At 43.4% G+C, this 11,839-nt stretch overlaps 1 long non-coding RNA gene across 1 annotated transcript; it reads right to left on the bottom strand.

Moving 5' to 3' along the window:
* Positions 1-7,814: 7,814 nt before the first annotated feature.
* Positions 7,815-8,206, bottom strand: LOC117562131. The gene is made up of 2 exons (XR_004571492.1): positions 8,166-8,206; positions 7,815-7,986 (listed from the first exon to the last, which is right to left on the bottom strand). It is a non-coding gene; the product is annotated as an uncharacterized LOC117562131 (long non-coding RNA).
* Between the last annotated feature and the right edge of the window lie 3,633 nt (positions 8,207-11,839).

Here is an 11,839-nt window from a genome sequence, read left to right as displayed (position 1 = left end):
AAGAAAGACTCTAAGGCTACTTCTCAAAGAATAAACAACGCAGAGAAGCGCATTAGCGAGATAGAGGATCAAGCCAATTCCCAAGGGAAGACAATGGGTGATCTGTCCAAAGATGTCAAAGCCCTCCAGGGTAAAATGCTGGATCTGGAAGCTAGAAGTCGGAGAAATAATCTCATCCTAGCCGGCCTCCCCGAGGGTAAAGAAGCCAGTGGCATTTCCCCACTACTGGATACAATTCTCCGACACTTCCTGAAGCTGAGTGACACAATCCCCGCACCTGAGATAGAGCGTGCCCACCGCGCTCTGCGTCCCATCCCGGACCCTGGGCACCCTCCGCGGCATATCATCATACGTTTTCTCAGATGGAGCGATAAGAACGAGGTGTTTAAGACGCTGGCGTCTGCTAAAGGAAAGCTGACATGGGACGGACATGATCTTCGCATGTTTCAGGATTTCCCAATGGAGATACAGCGCCAGCGGGATTCATACAGAGAGCTCCGTAGCATACTGCGCAAAGAAAACTTACGGCACGGCATCCTGTACCCTGCCAGACTCATCGTAACCATCAACGAGGAGACTTTCATATTCAAAGAACCCAAGGAAGCTGAGAAAGTTCTAAAAGAAAAGAGACCTGATTTAGTTGGGATGTGACATTACCACAAGACTGTGAGTTGGCCTACACCCCCACCGCACGCGCACACACACACACACACACACACACACACACACACACACACACACACACACACACACACACACACACACACACACACACACACACACACACACACACACACACTCATTTATACTGACGCACACGCATGCCCGCACATACACTGACTCACAGTCGCACACACCCTCATTAGGATTTTGATGCAGGCTATTCTGTAATGTAACCCCCAACTAGTTAGCAAAGTTGTGGTTAATGGCAGACAAATGAATAGGCCTATAGGCTATTGAAGGACTGGATTACCTCTCCGCACCTGAGCTCCGCGGCTCTTCTTTTTCTTCACGGATAGAGATGGACTTTCCTCCATCTCAATGTATTTTCCGTCGTATTGCCTTTTGGCAATATTTTTTTTTTTTTGTGTGTATGTGTGTATTGTTAGGGGGAAGGGTGGTAGCATCTCTATGTTTTTATGTAATCTTGTGTTGTATTGTCTACGGTGTTGTTGTTTATATATTTCCCCTCCCCTCCCTTGATGCGTCGATGACACCCTTCCAATTTGACCAAAATACTAGCCGGGCGTCCGATATGATTGTTACCTTACTTAAATGGATACACAATTGAACAAAATTATTTTGCTTAGTCTGAATGTAAATGGAATTCAGAATCCAATCAAAAGACATAAGATTTTGTTGTACTTAAAGTCTCTAAATTGTGATATTGTTATGCTACAGGAGACTCATTTGAATGCGATGGAATCTAAAAAACTAAGACAGAATTGGGTAGGGCAGATATTCTCTTCCCCTGGAGGAAAAGCTAGTAGAGGAGTCAGTATTTTAATTTCTAAGAATATGCCTTTCAAATCATCCAATGTACATGTTGATCAAGAGGGAAGATATGTAATTGTCTCAGGTTTGCTACAGAATGAAATGGTGACATTAGTGAATGTGTATGCTCCAAATAGTTTACAATCTAAATTCTTTACCTCGATGTGCCCAAAGATATTGCAGTCCATAGAGGGTCCTCTTATTATAGGTGGCGATTTCAACTCTGTCTGTGACCCTATAGTGGATCGATCCAGCCACCCTCTCCCTTCAGATAAAAACATTTCCACCGCCTTGAGGGACTTCCAATCCGAGCTCGGTATTACAGATGTGTGGCGCCTAGTGCACCCAGATGCCCGAGAGTACTCTTTCTATTCCGGTGCGCATAACTCCTACTCAAGGATAGATTACATAATGATGTCTTCAAATTTGATCCAGAATGTTATTGAGATCAAAATGCATAGTATATTTTTAAGTGATCATGCTGCGGTATCTGTCACATTTTTCCCTCCAACCAACCCTTGCAAATCCAGACAGTGGCAACTTAATACATCTCTACTCAAAAATGAAAAATGCACACTGCTCATTAAAGACCACATTTTAGATTTCTTTGAGATCAATCTAAATTCTGTACCAAGCGTCACCACTGTCTGGGAGGCTTTTAAAGCAACATGCAGGGGCTGGTTAATTAGTTTCTCCTCGGCAGAGAATAAAAAACGCAGAGAGGTGAAATCCCAATTAAACTTTAAACTCAAGACTCTAGAAGAGCAGCATATATGCTAGACCCATCCAATTTAGATCTAAGGAACTTACTTCTCACCGCTAGGACTAATTTGCAGAAACTTGTACATGAGGAGACAGCTTTTGCTCTTTTTCGTTTACGAAGAACATACTTTGAATCCGGAGACAAAGCAGGGAAAATGTTAGCTCATAGATTGAAACAAATAGAAAACAGACAGATTATTCCAGCAATCAGAGATGAGCATGACAGGCACAATCAACGAATCTTTCAAGAATTATTATTCTAAATTATATAGCACAAAAAACAACTTGAATGAAGAAGCCTTAGATAGCTTTTTTGGAGGTTTTAACCTCCCTAGCGTCAGCTTGGCTGACAGATTTGCTATGGAGGCACCTGTTTCCCAAAATGAAATAGAAAACGCAATCATGAAGATGGCATCAGGAAAAACTCCAGGGGACGACAGTTTTGGAACAGAGTTCTATAAATGTTTTAAAGAACAGCTTTCACCATATTTACTGTTGTTATTCAATGAAATATTAGAATCTGAAACCTGAGCAGGGCCATTATTTCATTGTTGCCTAAACCGGGCAAAGATCCTTCTCTGATGGTTAACCACCGCCCTTTAAGCCTTTTAAACTGTGACTACAAGATTCTAGCCAAGATACTGGCACTCCGTTTGGAGAAGGTGGTTCCATCTATAGTGCATCTAGACCAAGTAGGTTTCATTCCAGGCCGCCAGTCCTCAAATAACATGAGGAGGGTTTTTCAGATTATCCTAGAAGCAAGCTCCAGCAATTTGCCAATGATTGCAGCATCACTAGATGCTGAGAAAGCTTTTGACCAAATAGAATGGGCATATCTATTTTACACGCTCAAAAAATGTGGCTTTGGGCCCAAGTTGATGGGTAAAGGCTTTGTATAGCGCTCCCTTATCTTCTGTTAGAACTAATGGATTAATCTGGAAACCTTTCCCCTTACACCGTGGTGTGAGGCAAGGGTGTCCAGTTAGTCCCCTACTTTTTATTATGACTCTAGAACCATTAGCCTGTGCAATTCGCTCTAATGGTGACAAATATGGTGTGAACATTTATGGACACGATTTCAAATTAAATATGTACGCTGACGCTATACTTCTTACTTTGAGCAAGCCAGCACTCTCTATACCCGCAGTTCTTGATATGATAAATTTATTTGGCAGCTTCTCTGGATATAAGATAAATTGGAACAAGAGTGAAGCAATCCCACTTAACTCATACACATATAAGCACAACCTAATGAACACCCCCTTTATTTGGAAAACAAATGGAATGAGGTATTTGGGAATTAACATCGTTTCTCCTATCTCTAAAATCTTTAGCCTTAACGGCCCTTCTATTTTCCAGTCCATTAAAGAGGACATCAACAGATGGATGGGCATACCACTTTCTCTATGGGGCAGAGCAGAAACCTTGAAAATGAATGTTCTCCCAAGGCTTTCTCATATTATCTCCTCTATCCCTCTTGAATTCCCACTAAAATGGTTTAAAGATATCAAATCCCTATTCACTCAGTTCCTTTGGAATAATAAAAAACCCAGAATCGCACATAATAAGTTGATCATTCCAAGATCAATGGGAGGTTTGGGAGTCCCGGATGTATTCCAGTGTTATCTGTCCTTCAACGCAAAGTATCCATTATCGTGGGCGTACAAAAGTGCCTCTCCGGTAGGCAGTTGGCAATGGCTGGAGCAATCCATCATGTCTGTAAACCAAAACATATCTCTGGCATCAATGTGGTACTGCCCAAAACCACCACCCTCAATGGATAATACCATCATCCGCTTTTCATGCTCTATTGTAAAGCAACTGCACAGGAGACTCAACATAGAGGGGCTCTCTTTACCATCTTGCCCCATTTGGAGTAACCCCTGTCTTTCTGCAGGAGGAGGCACCTTAAGTAATAATATCTGGCAGAAGGCTGGTATTACTACAATTGGACAGATATATAGAGACCAAACCCTTCCATTTCAACAACTCAAAAATCAGTATGGTCTCTCAGACTCATCTTTTCTATCATATGCACAACTAGCATCTATTATATACAAAATGTAAGGAGGGAGCCATGCCTGCTTCATGTATGGAAGAGGACCAGCGCCTCAAGAAAGCAATCATATCATCCGGTGTGGTCTCTAACATTTATAAATTATTATCTAGGGCTGCCCCGAATACCTATTCTCCTGTCCAACTGTCCTGGGAGCATGCCTTGAATATCTCTCTGTCTGCTTTGCAATGGAACTCCATTTGGAGGTCAGCTATGTTCTCTTCTAAATGTGTAAGATTCAGGATCATACAGTTCAAAATTCTCAATAGAGCTTACATCACCCCTGTTACAAAATCCAAGATGGACAATAAACACAGAGACTTATGCTGGCATGAATGTGGCAAGCGAGGTACATTGTTGCACCTACTCTGGGAACGCCCAGCGGTAAAAAAACTTTGGTCAGAAGTAATATCCTTAATGTCTGAATCTTTAAAAGTTAATTTCCCTACATGTCCCATTGCATGTCTACTGGGTCTCAAGCCAGATGGCAATGTTGCAAGGACTGCCGATCGGCTCTGGACATTGGGCTGTTTAGCCACAAAAAGACTCATCCTACTAAACTGGAAGGAACGCAAACCAGCCTGCTTTACTAGGGACTCATGGCTGAGGGAGTATCTGGACCTACTGAACATGGAGCGTGCAGCTTCTCTGCTGGGGAATTTTGAGGGGAGACAGGAGGATTGCGGTTCACTGTCCGCAGCCCTCCTATCTGACCCTGTCAATATGGCATCTCCTGTGTAATGTATAATATATTGTGTATGAAATGTCCTGTGTATGTCACAATCAGCTGTTTTAGGAAGTCACCCTTCAAGTGGATGAAACCCAACCCAGACCTAGCTTTAAAATCAGCAGGAGTAGCGATCTGACTACTACTACTGGGCGGTCCAGGGTTAGGTTGTACATTTCCTGACAGTAATAACAAAACAAAAAACAGGCATCTTTTCCTCTTAAACGACACACATACATTGTCATCTACTTTAGAAACACCGGAAAAGTCTGCGAGAGTGTGATTAGAGCTTAAGAAGCAATCCTGAAGAACCATCATCGCAGGAAAACAAAAAAGACAAACATATTTTGTCGAGCAGATTGTCTGTGACAAGGCAACCGGTAATTGTTTATGCAACACATCCGAACCTTTGCAGGGGATGTCCACTGCGGGTGGCAGAACAGACCTGAATCTAGTAGACTTCTCAGAATGACTAGAGATCTTCTCATAGTCCAAAACAGTTAACAGGCACAGCAGAATCCCGATATGGGCCATTTTCCCAGACCAGCACACAGTATCCGCGATGTTCCTGGAGCAAAATCAGCACAGCAGCAAAGGACAGGCGAAAACAGCAGCGTGGAAGCGCTTCGGTCCCTCCGTGGTATCCCCTGGGTGAAAGCAGACCTCTGCAACAGCAGAACCAGGACAGGTGGAAAGCAGGCCCCAGCGGTGGTAAAATCCTCCTCCGCACAGCAGCACACGCCCGGTGGAAGCAGGCCAAGCCCGAAGCGTGGATCCACTCCGTCTCTCCGCGACGACTCCGGGGTAAAAACCTCTCCAGTACAGCCGTATTCTACAGGTGGGAGCAGGCCTCCGTAGATCGCAGATCGCAGGCAGCAACAGGTGGAGCCGCTCCGTCTCTTCGCGACGAGCAGGCCTCCGTAAATCGCAGATCGCAGGCAGCAACAGGTGGAGCCGCTCCGTCTCTTCGCGACGTCTCCGGAGGAAAAACACCTCAGTACAGCCGTACTCGACAGGTGGGAGTAGGCCTCCGCAGATCGCAGACAACTAAAACTACTAATTGTATAAGCAGGGATGGCTAAAAGTTTGTAAGCAGGAGAGCTAGATGCTAACAGATGCTAACAGGTAGTGCGAGCCTGTAGAAATTGCGACAACCTCCAATTATAACGCAGTTACTTTCCTCAACGAGCAGCGGGTGCTGAGCCCCTCCGCCGTCTCAAAACACTCAAAGGCAGCCTCGCGCGGCAGCTACACTCGAGCAGAGCGGTGGCAAAGTGACCCATAAGAGACACACTACGCGTCCAGACTGAATATTAATCGCGCAAAGCAATCACTGATCCCGCTTGCAGTGTGTCTCTTTTGGGTCACAGATAAAGAAGGAAGGTAGCAATTCCATCCCACATAACAATTTAAATTAAATGTGACTAATTCTTTAACAATACTGGACAAAATGTATGTAATGTTGGTCTAGACCAGGTGTACTCGAACTTTTTTATTAAAGGTCCACTTGTGAATTTTATACAAGGTACAAAATTACACAGCGGCCGCTGTTTTTATAGACTTATCCAAGGCATTTGATACTGTGGACCATGGCATTCTATGCCAGAAGTTATGCCTGTCTGACCAATGTGTAAAATTCAGCGGTCTCTCCTCCAGCTTTCTTAATGTGCCCAGAGGCGTTCCTCAAGGTTCGGTCTTGGGACCGACCCTTTTTACTATTTATATAAATGATGTGGGTCAAAGTATTGATGCCTCTGTACATCTATATGCAGATGATACTGTTGTGTACTGTTGTGCTAGCACTGTTGCCCTTGCATTTGAACGTCTGCAGTCTGCTTTTGACACTTTTCAGTCACATCTGTTCCACCTTAGGTTGGTGTTAAATTCAGAAAAGACAAAAGTCATGTTGTTTTCCAATAAGAAAAAGTTACCAACTGTTCTTCCCTGCATCATGTCTGCACAGCATAACCCCATTGAAGCTGTTAACACCTACAGATACTTAGGCATCACTATAGATGAAAATCTCTGCTTCAAACCACATATGGACAATCTCTTAAGGAAATTGAAATTAAAACTGGGATTCTTTTTTAGAAATAAGGCCTGCTTCTCCACAAGTGCGAGGAAACGGCTTGTAGCTGCCACATTTTTACCGCTCTTGGACTACGGGGATGTTGTGTACATGAACGCCTCAGCTCACTCCCTTCATCTGCTGGACGTTGTTTCCCATGGGGCTCTGAGGTTCATAACCAACTGTAAACCTCTCGCACACCATTGCACGCTGTACTCTTTAGTCAACTGGACATCATTATCAATGCGCAGATCTCTGCACTGGTACAAACTCATCTATACCGCTGGACTGCTGCCCCTCTACATATCCACTTACATATCACACAAACAGTACAGCTATAGACTACGATCTCAAAATTACATCACTCTGTCCGTCCCCTCAGTACGCAAGGTGCTTGGGAAAAAAGCCATATCATACTCTGCCCCCTCGACCTGGAACACACTTCAGCAGGAACTTAAGCTGACCACTTTGATACCCATCACAGATTTTAAACTCATTTTTTTAAAAAGCTGGAGAAATCATCTATGGGTGTTTGCACTTGCTATATCTGTTGCCTCTGTGTTTAGTGTCCTGTCTGTCTGTGTAACGAAGGTAACTTCGTTACTATGGACTGACGGCTTTGGGGGCCTTGTAATATTGCACATGTGGGTTTGCAGTGCACTTTATATAACGACTTCCTTTTGCACAGTAAGAATGTCACTCAGCACTTTAGTGAACAGTTTGCACTTTATTAGCATGATTTGCACAGTACAGTTTGACATGGCCTATTTGCACATTTGTATATCATCTATACTATTTATTGATGTAGTAGTTGTTAAATGATTAAACCGTAGTATTTGGAATGTCGTCTGGCAGATGCTGGTCGGTCCTCGACTCCACCTGAAAAGAGAGGGGAGTTATAGCGAGAGCGCCGAGAGTATTTATAATTGTGTGAGATTGACAGCGGATGAGATTAATCATTGTGTGCAGATGTCCTGTTTTAGCGTGTATATGTCATGACATTAAGTTGCATTCATTGTAGAAGTGAACACTGTGTAAAGGTTACGCCCATCGCTTACCCATGCTGTTTCGTCCTGTGTCCGCTCCAGTGTGTTTGGCCAAAAGGTCCTCGGGGGGGAACAAACACTGACTAAAGAAGGTTCCGGGACGAACCAAGTGGCGGGATGGGCGTAGGGGTTTCTGTTGTAGTTGGGAATGTATGTCTATATATTATGGTCAGTTATAATGTGGGTTTTGGGGTTAATTTAACAGCTGGCTATAAACCACTGATCATACATGCACAGAATATTATGGATTATCGTTATACTAATTATGATGACATGTGTATTTATAATGGCACACCTGTGAATGGTTTCTCCCAATAAGATCCTCTATAAAAGAGTCTTCGGAGGCCGTGCAGCCAGCCGGCTGGCTGGCTGGCTGGGAAATAAAGACACTATGGTGTGCAACTCTACCTCCTCTCGTGTGTGGTTATTTCACTGGAAATCCAGCCGCTAAAAGGGTCGCTGTCTCACAGTCTGTAACTTTGTGTGGTAGTGTTACCACTGAACAGGTCTCTCTTGAAAATGAGACCTTGTGTCTCAATGACATTTTACACCTGTATAAATAAAGGCTAAAAAAAAAAAAAGTCACTGGTTCTTATTATTATTTATGTTCTAATTATACATCCATGGTCAATGCCAGTAAAGTCTCTGGCAATGAGAGACCGCCCCCGCGGAGCAACGAAACTGAAATTTAAGAAGCAGTTTCTTACGGCGCGCTATGCATGGGGCCCCCTTGAGGGGGTTTCCCGACACGTCGTTGCAGTAAATTAAAGGGTGTTTCATGTTTTCGCTGCTGTGGACCTTCTTAATCTACCTTCTTTGGGGGCCCCCTTCTGGTCCAAGCACTTGCCTGCCTTGCCTGTCGGCACACGGCGCCCCTTCAATACATACATACAGTATGGTGGCTTGAACTAGTGGGAGAAATGGCACTGTTTGTCTGTAGCCAATGCCTTGAACCTCGGCAAAAAAGGCATTGGAAGCATTAGAAAGTCAAGGTAAACTTGCGGTTAACTTGCGGTCTGCAATGTGTGTCACGCTCGCGCACACAAGTAAATATATGCACGTTCATTCTCACAACGCGTCAGACACAAGAACATATACATTAATTTACATCAGAAACCGAAAGTTTTAATTTTTTAATTTTGTATAATTTACATTTTTTACAATGGGACACAGGGTTCGGTCCGGATTGATTTGTAGTTCGGTCCGGAGTTTGAGAAGCCCTCGTCTAGACTCTAGAGACAAAGCATTAAAGTCATCAAGTGATGGACAAACATAAAAAAAAAAAAAAAAGAATCAACAGAAGGAAGCTCATTTGTAGTTCTAAACACATACGGGTGTTTTTTTTTTCTTCACTTTTTGTATATAAAATCTGCAAATTAGGCGATGACGTCATTTAACGACTTCTAGCTACTTTTAGGACAGCCAATAGTTACTTTCCTTACTATGGAGTTGGCAACACTGGCTGTTGCCCCTTTCACACCAACGGAGCTCCCGTTCTAGCTCCGTGCACTGCTTCGCTCACAACAACAACAACAGTGGGGGACATGCGTCATAGGTCGATGATCGTGTTACTTTTAATCATACGAAGCCAGATTGAATTAAATAACTAGGCCTACTTCTCCAACCTTATACTTTTCTCCAGTGCCGTGGTTCATTGTTTATTAATGTGTTTCAGCAGAATTTACCGACCGCTGCAGTGCTGCTCGTCCACTGGAGTTTATTCTCCCGTTAACACACAGCAGTGGCCGCTGTAAAGTATTCACTGTCTGACTGTCACACAAGCAGCTGATAAATATCCCCAATTCCCCATAAGTGAATGTGTGTCAGTCTGAATTGACGCTGTTTGGCATCACAACACTGTTATGAAAGTTTCTCTGGTATAACATGGGTGATGTTAGCATAGCAACCGAAGCTAAACTGACTATTGACTACTTGTTGCTATCCTATTGTGGCATAGGCTAAGCCGTTTTCTACGGGCACATTTTACCGGCGTATTTTTCATTATGATTCTACTTGTGATAGTCGGACATGACAACCTGTGCAGCCCATGTATTGATTCCATCTGATAGCTGCTATAATACAAAACAAAACGTCTGCCTGCTCTCCACAATGATCAATAACAGCGAACGGATGGTCAAAGTAAGGTACAAATAAACAGAATCACACGAAGCCTGGTTAATGTTGCCTGACTTTATAAAGTGTGTTTTTTTTACAAGTGTGTGGTTGCGTTCTAGTCACTTTGCTCAACACTACTGCTTGTTATAACTTTTATTTGCCATAGGCTACTCTCCATAAACTGTTAGCTCAGGTTAATCTCAAATTTGTTCGAGCTTGGTAAGAACCGGTTTTCGGGGAAAAGAGCCGTCTCCGCTGCGGCATGAACCGGAAAAAACGGTGCTTATCAGGCTCAAGCTCCGAACCGGCCCTGGAACTACGTTGGTGTGAAAGGGGCAACATGCGGGGCCGCGCAGTCATCTGGTTCGACCTGACTATATGGCTGTGTGACCCCTTCGCTCCTACCCCCCACATATACAGGTGAAAATTACTTTTGCGACACATTCATCGCAAGAAGTGTAGCAAAAGTCAAGACCGCAGATTCGTCGATTTATACTGCCACAGAGCAGATTCGTGAAGTTGTAATGACTGATTTGAGAGGTTGTAATAACAAAGTTGCAGTTGTAATGGAAAATATATTTTAAAAATATGTATTTTTCTGCAAGTGAACATTTCATCACTAAGTAAAAAAATGTTCTACAAGCTACAAAACTTCTTTTTTTCTGTGACTTCAAATTTGGTTCACAGATATGTGGATATTTTTATACAAGTGTAAATGTATGCACACAAGCTCAGATTTTTGTTCTGCAAGTGCTCACATCAGGTTTTACAAGCATTTTGCACCATATCTACCTTCATAGATAAAGTTCTCAGTACAATTTAAAGTACTTGTTGAAACCTTCGTTCTGATGCTGAAATCTTTATACATTTCTCAGCTTTCATTCTTTGAAACTGTCCTCCTCAATTGTCATGTGCATAACCTTGGATAATGCAATGAATGCCTTTGAAGACAGACTGGAATTGTGCTCTCTTATCAGCATTTCCAGAATTCATTGATCTAGACTACAAAGACTCACAAAAGACACAAAGTTCTAGATCAGAGGAGGGGGTAAGAGGAGATCAGGAGAAAAAGCTTTCTTTAGTTTGGTTTTGTTACAGGTATACATTTTTTTAAATGACTTTTGTCTTTTATCCCGATTGGGCATCTTACGAACTTTTTGTCCCAAACCAAATCCCTGCGTAATGAATTGTGTTAAACTGGCATTCCTTCCATGTTTACACTCCCACAGTTAAATCACCACTGACATTATTTCTGTGCATGGAGCGCGACTGTGACTCCTTCAGGCTTGGCTGGCCCCTCTCTTCCTTTGTTTGGCTTTGTAGCTTTTAATTTTGATCTCTTTACACTTTCGCCCCCGCTCCCCATCACTCTTATCAACCGCCCTCGAGCCGGACACATGCGGCTCTGGCTTATCCAGCCGTGGCATTGACCTCTCATCTTCATATTGAGCCGCTGTTTCCCATGACCTCTGACCTCTGAGCTGGAGCCTGCAGCCGTCTGGACCTCCTCCTCTTCCACCTGGCCCCTATCTCCACCCTTCAGATGGTGCAGATGGATTACTGTCTGCTCC

The sequence above is a fragment of the Gymnodraco acuticeps genome, unplaced genomic scaffold, assembly GCF_902827175.1.
Source record: "Gymnodraco acuticeps unplaced genomic scaffold, fGymAcu1.1, whole genome shotgun sequence".
In the NCBI taxonomy this organism is placed as follows: Eukaryota; Metazoa; Chordata; class Actinopteri; order Perciformes; family Bathydraconidae; genus Gymnodraco; species Gymnodraco acuticeps.
Note: the sequence above shows the minus strand (reverse complement) of the source record. Positions and strands in the feature narration are given on the sequence as shown.